This window comes from Arachis hypogaea, chromosome 16, assembly GCF_003086295.3.
Source record: "Arachis hypogaea cultivar Tifrunner chromosome 16, arahy.Tifrunner.gnm2.J5K5, whole genome shotgun sequence".
In the NCBI taxonomy this organism is placed as follows: domain Eukaryota; kingdom Viridiplantae; phylum Streptophyta; class Magnoliopsida; order Fabales; family Fabaceae; genus Arachis; species Arachis hypogaea.
In genome coordinates this window covers 87,253,499-87,260,296 of record NC_092051.1, presented here as the reverse complement: position 1 = coordinate 87,260,296, position 6,798 = coordinate 87,253,499, and the positions used below count along the sequence as shown (strand labels likewise).

The 6,798-nt window shown below is 40.6% G+C and overlaps 1 non-coding gene across 1 annotated transcript; it reads left to right on the top strand.

Moving 5' to 3' along the window:
- The first annotated feature begins 5,607 nt into the window (after positions 1-5,607).
- Positions 5,608-5,715, top strand: LOC112761831 (small nucleolar RNA R71). Its single transcript, XR_003182205.1, has one exon. It is a non-coding gene; the product is annotated as a small nucleolar RNA R71 (small nucleolar RNA).
- Positions 5,716-6,798: the final 1,083 nt, after the last annotated feature.

Genomic DNA, 6,798 nt, shown 5'->3' with positions numbered 1-6,798 from the left:
GGAGTGTAGAAACTCTACCGTTAAAAATACATAAGTGAAGGTCCAGGCATGGCCGAGATGGCCAGCCCCCTAAAACATGATCAAAGGATCATAAGGTAATCCAAAGATGGTCTAAAAGACAATAGTAAGAGGTCCTATTTATAATAAACTAGCTACTAGGGTTTACATGAGTAAGTAATTGATGCATAAATCCACTTCCGGGGCTCACTTGGTGTGTGTTTGGGCTGAGCCTGAGTGTTGCACGTGCAGAGGCCATTTGTGGAGTTGAACGCCAGTTTCTGTGCCAGTTTGGGCGTTCAACTCTGGTTTTGGATCCTTTTCTGGCGCTGGACGCCAGATTTGGGTAGAAGGCTGGCGTTGAACGCCAGTTTACGTCGTCAATTCTTGGCCAAAGTATGGACTATTATATATTTCTGGAAATCCCTGGATGTCTACTTTCCAACGCAATTGGAAGCGCGCCATTTCGAGTTCTGTAGCTCCAGAAAATCCACTTTGAGTGCAGGGAGGTCAGAATCCAACAGCATCAGCAGTCCTTTTTCAACCTCTGAATCTGATTTCTGCTCAAGTCCCTCAATTTCAGCCAGAAAATACCTGAAATCACAGAAAAACACACAAACTCATAGTAAAGTCCAGAAATGTGAATTTAACATAAAAACTAATAAAAACATCCCTAAAAGTAACTAGATCCTACTAAAAACATGCTAAAAACAATGCCAAAAAGCGTATAAATTATCCGCTCATCACAATACCAAACTTAAATTGTTGCTTGTCCCCAAGCAACTGAAAATCAAATAGGATAAAAAGAAGAGAATATACTATAAATTCCAAACTATCAATGAAACAGAGCTTCAATCATATGAGCGGGACTTATAGCTTTTTGCCTCTTGAATAGTTTTGGCATCTCACTTTATCCATTGAGGTTCAGAATGATTGGCATCTATAGGAACTTCAGATTTCGAATAGTGTTATTGACTCTCCTAGTTCAGTATGATGATTCTTGAACACAGCTTCTTTATGAGTCTTGGCCGTGGCCCTAAGCACTTTGTTTTCCAATATTACCACCGGATACATAAATGCCACAGACACATAATTGGGTGAACCTTTTCAGATTGTGACTCAGCTTTGCTAGAGTCCCCAATTAGAGGTGTCCAGGGTTCTTAAGCACACTCTATGTTTTTGCTTTGGACCTTGACTTTAACCGCTCAGTCTCAAGTTTTCACTTGACACTTACACGCCACAAGCACATGGTTAGGGACAGCTTGGTTTAGCCGCTTAGACCAGGATTTTATTCCTTTAGGCCCTCCTATCCACTGATGCTCAAAGCCTTTGGATCATTTTTATTTGCCCTTGCCTTTTGGTTTTAAGGGTTATTGGCTTTTTCTGCTTGCTTTTTCTTTTTTTCTTTTTTTTTTTCGCCTATTTTTTTCTTTTTTCTTCTTTTTTTTTCTGCAAGCTTTGTTCTTTGCTGCTTTTTCTTGCTTCAAGAATCATTTTTATGATTTTTCAGATTATCAAATAACATGTCTCCTAGTCATCATTCTTTCAAGAGCCAACATATTTAAGATTCTTAAACAACAACTTCAAAAGACATATGCACTGTTCAAGCATACATTCAGAAAACAAGAAGCATTGTCACCACATCAATATAATTAAACTAAGTTCAAGGATAAATTCGAAACTCATGTACTTCTTGTTCTTTTGAATTGAAACATTTTTCATTTAAGAGAGGTGATGGATTCATAGGACATTCATATCTTTAAGACAAAGTTACTAACTACTAATGATCATGTAATGAAGGCACAAACATAGATAAGCACATAATACAGAAAACGAAAAATAGAGAAAGCAAGAACAAGGAATGAATCCACCTTAGTGATGGTGGCGTTTCCTTCTTGAGGAACCAATGATGTCCTTGAGCTCTTCTATGTCTCTTCCTTGTCTTTGTTGCTCCTCCCTCATTGCTTTTTGATCTTCTCTTATTTCATGAAGCATGATGGAGTGCTCTTGATGTTCCACCCTTAGTTGTCCCATATTGGAACTCAATTCTCTTAGGGAGGTGTTGATTTGCTCCCAATAATTTTGTGGAGGAAAGTGCATTTGAGGCATCTCCGGGATCTCATGGAAATGAGCTTCTTGCGCCTCTTGAGCTCCATGATTGGGCTCTCTTGCTTGCTCCATCTTTTTCTTAGTGATGGGCTTGTCCTCTTTAATGAGGATATCTCCCTCTATGTCAATTCTAGCTGAATTGCATAGGTGGCAAATGAGGTGAGGAAAGGCTAACCTTGCCATGGTGGAGGACTTGTCAGCCACCTTGTAGAGTTCTTGAGGTATAATCTCATGAACTTCCACCTCTTCTCCAATCATGATGCTATGGATCATGATGGCCCGGTCTATAGTGAGTTCAGACCGGTTGCTAGTGGGAATGATTGAGCATTGAATAAACTCCAACCATCCTCTAGCTATAGGCTTGAGGTCCAATCTTCTTAGTTGAACCGGCTTGCCTTTGGAGTCAATCTTCCATTGAGCTTCTTCTACACATATGTCCATAAGGACTTGGTCCAACCTTTGATCAAAGTTGACTCTCCTTGTGTAGGGGCGTGCGTTCTCTTCCATGTATGGCAAGTTGAACGCCAACCTCACATTCTCCGGACTAAAATCTAAGTATTTCCCCCGAACCATTGTAACATAGTTCTTTGGATCCTGGTTCTTACTTTGATCATGGTTCTTGGTGATCCATGCATTGGCATAGAACTCTTGAACCATTAGGATGCCGACTTGTTGGATGGGATTTGTTAGAACTTCCCAACCTCTTCTTTGAATTTCATGTCGGATCTTCGGATACTCATTTCTTTTGAGTTTAAAAGGGACCTCAGGGATCACCTTCTTCTTGGCCACAACATCATAGAAGTGGTCTTGATGGGCTTTGGAGATGAACCTTTCCATCTCCCATGACTCGGATGTGGAAGCTTTTGTCTTCCCTTTCCCTCTTCTAGAGGATTCTCCGGTCTTGGGTGCCATCAATGGTAATGGAAAAATAAAAAAGCTATGCTTTTACCACACCAAACTTAGAATATTGCTCGCCCTCGAGCAATAAACAAAAGAATAGATGAAGAAGAAGAAGAAATGGAGGAGAGGGAGAGGGTGATGTGGTTCGGCCAAGAAAGGTATAGAGGGGTTGTGTTGTGTGAATTTGGTGAAGAATGGAGGTCTTTATATAGGGAATGGAGGGGGGGTTAAGGTTCGGCCATATGGGTGGGTTTGGGTGGGAAATTGGTTTTGAATTTTGAAGGTAGGTGGAGTTTATGAGGTAGGTTTATTGGGAAGAGTGGGTGGATGTGAGTGGTGAAGGTTTAGTGGGGAAGAGAGATTGAGGTGATTGGTGAGGGGTTTTTAGGGAAGAGTGTTTATGGGGTTGTGTGAAAGAGAGTGGTGAGAAGAAGTGCGTGGAGGTAGGTGGGGATCCTGTGGGGTCCACAGATCCTGAGTGGATCCTGTGGGGTCCACAGATCCTGAGGTGTTCAAGGATTTACATCCCTGCACCCATTAGGCATGTAAAAAATGCCTTTGTATCCAACTCTGGGCGTTCAGCGCCAGGTTGGTGGCCATTTTGGGCGTTCAACGCCCATTTGTGTGCCATTTCTGGCGTTCAGCGCCCAGAAGCTGCCCATTTTGGGCGTTCAGCGCCAGAACCATGCTCTATTCTGGCGCTGAATGCCAGACAGATGCTCCTCCAGGGTGTGATTTTTCTTCTGCTGTTTTTGATTCCGTTTTCAATTTTTATATTTATTTTGTGACTCCACATGATCATGAACCTAAGAAAAATTGAAAATCAATAAAAATAAGAATTAGATAAACATTGGGTTGCCTCCCAACAAGCGCTTCTTTAATGTCAATAGCTTGACAGTGGGCTCTCATGGTGCCTCAAAGATGTGCAGAGCTTTGTTGAGACTCTCCAACACCAGACTTAGAGTTTGGATATGGGAGTTCAACACCAAACTTAGAGTTTGGTTGTGGCCTCCCAACACCAAACTTAGAGTTTGACTGTGGGGGCTCTGGTTGACTCTGCTTGGAGAGAAGCTTTTTCTGCTTCCTCTCCATGGTTGCAGAGGGAGATCCTTGAGTTTTAAACACAAGGGAGTTCTCATTCCATTGAAGGAATAATTCACCTCTGTCAACATCAATCACAGCTCTTGCTGTGGCCAGGAAAGGTCTTCCCAGGATGATGGGTTCATCCTCTTCCTTTCCAGTATCCAGGACTATGAAATCAGTAGGTATGTAAAGGCCCTCAACCTTTACTAATACATCTTCTACTTGTCCATAAGCCTGTTTTCTTGAGCTGTCTGCCATCTCTAGTGAGATTTTAGCAGCTTGCACCCCATAGATTCCCAGTTTCTCTATTACAGAGAGGGGCATGAGGTTTATTCCTGAACCAAGGTCACACAGAGCCTTAAAGATCATGGTGCCTATGGTGCAGGGTATTATGAACTTTCCAGGATCCTGTTTCTTCTGAGGCAATGTCAGTTGATCCAGATCACTTAGTTCATTGATGAACAAGGGAGGTTCAACTTCCCAAGTATCAATGCCAAATAATTTGGCATTCAGCTTCATGATTGCACCAAGAAACTTGGCAGTTTGCTCTTCAGTAACATCCTCATTCTCTTCAGAAGAGGAATACTCATCAGAGCTCATGAAGGGCATAAGGAGGTTCAATAGAATCTCTATGGTCTCTAGATGAGCCTCAGAGTCCTTTGGTTCTTCAGAGGGAAGCTCCTTATTGATCACTGGACGTCCCAGGAGGTCTTCCTCCTTGGGATTCACGTCCTCTCCTCTCCTCACAGGTTCGGCCATGGCGCTTATGTCAATGGCCTTGCACTCTCCTTTTGGATTCTCTTCTGTATTGCTTGGGAGAGTACTAGGAGGGATTTCAGTGATCCTTTTACTCAGCTGGCCCACTTGTGCTTCCAGATTTCTAATGGAAGATCTTGTTTCATTCATGAAACTTACAGTGGCCTTAGATAGATCAGAGACTAGATTTGCTAAATTAGAAGCATTTTGTTCAGAGTTCTCTGTCTGTTGCTGAGTTGATGATGGAAGAGGCCTGCTATTGCTAAACCTGTTTCTTCCACCATTATTAAAGCCTTGTTGGGGCTTTTGATCCTTCCATGAGAAATTTGGATGATTTCTCCATGTTGAGTTATAGGTGTTTCCATAAGGTTCACCTAAGTAATTTACCTCTGCTATTGCAGGGTTCTCAGGTTCATAGGCTTCTTCTTCAAAAGATGCCTCTTGAGTACTGTTGGATGCAGCTTGCATTCCATGCAGACTCTGAGAAATCATGTTGACTTGCTGAGTCAATATTTTATTCTGAGCCAATATGGCATTCAGAGTATCAACTTCAAGAACTCCCTTCTTCATAGGCGTCCCATTATTCACATGATTCCTTTCAGAAGTGTACATGAACTGGTTATTAGCAACCATGTCAATGAGTTCTTGAGCTTCTGCAGGCGTTTTCTTTAGGTGAATGGATCCACCTGCAGAAGTGTCCAGTGACATCTTTGATAGCTCAGATAAACCATCATAGAATATATCCAGGATGGTCCATTCTGAAAGCATGTCAGAAGGACACTTTTTGGTCAACTGTTTGTATCTTTTCCAAGCTTCATAGAGGGATTCACCTTCTTTCTGTCTGAAGGTTTGAACATCAGCTCTAAGCTTGCTCAGATTTTGAGGAGGAAAGTACTTGGCTAAGAAAGCCGTGACCAGCTTATCCCAAGAGTTCAGGCTGTCTTTGGGTTGAGAATCCAACCATAATCTAGCTCTGTCTCTTACAGCAAAAGGGAAAAGCATGAGCCTGTAGACTTCAGGATCTACTCCATTAGTCTTAACAGTATCACATATCTGCAAGAATTCAGTTAAGAACTGAAAAGGATCTTCAGATGGAAGTCCATGAAACTTGCAGTTCTGCTGCATCAGAGAAACTAATTGAGGTTTCAGCTCAAAGTTGTTTGCTCCAATGGCAGGAATGGAGATGCTTCTTCCATGTAAATTGGAATTAGGTGCAGTGAAGTCACCAAGCATCTTCCTTACATTATTATTATTTTCGGCTACCATCTCCTTCTCCTGTTCGAAAATTTCTGAAAGGTTATCTCTGGATTGTTGTATTTTAGCTTCTCTTAATTTTCTCTTCAGAGTCCTTTCAGGTTCTGGATCTGCTTCCACAAGAATGTTCTTATCCTTGCTCCTGCTCATATGACAAAGAAGAAGGCACAGAAAAATAATAATAATAATAATAATAGAGATCCTTTATACCACTGTATAGGGATCCCTGTGTGAGTAGAAGAAGAGGGGGAGACAAAGAATGTAATATAATAGAAGAAACACAACTGTGAGGAGGCTAGATATGTGAGATGAGATGTTAGGATATGAATGAATAAATAGAATAGGATGGGGGAGGGTAATTTTCAAAAATTATTTTGAAAAAGAGTTAGTGATTTTTGAAAAATGGTTTTTGAAAAATGTTAGAAATTTTCGAAAAATTTTTAAAATTTAAAAATAAAAATAATTAGTTAATAAAAAAGAAATTTTTGAAAAAGAGGGAAGATATTTTCGAAAATTAGAGAGAGAGAGAGTTAGTTAGGTAGTTCTGAAAAAGTTAAGAAACAATCAAAAAGTTAGTTAGTTAGTTGAAACAAATTTTGAAAAGATAAGAAGTTAGGAAGTTAGAAAAGATATTTTGAAAAGACATTTTTGAAAAAGATAAGATAAGAAGATATTTTTGAAAAGATATGATTGAAATTA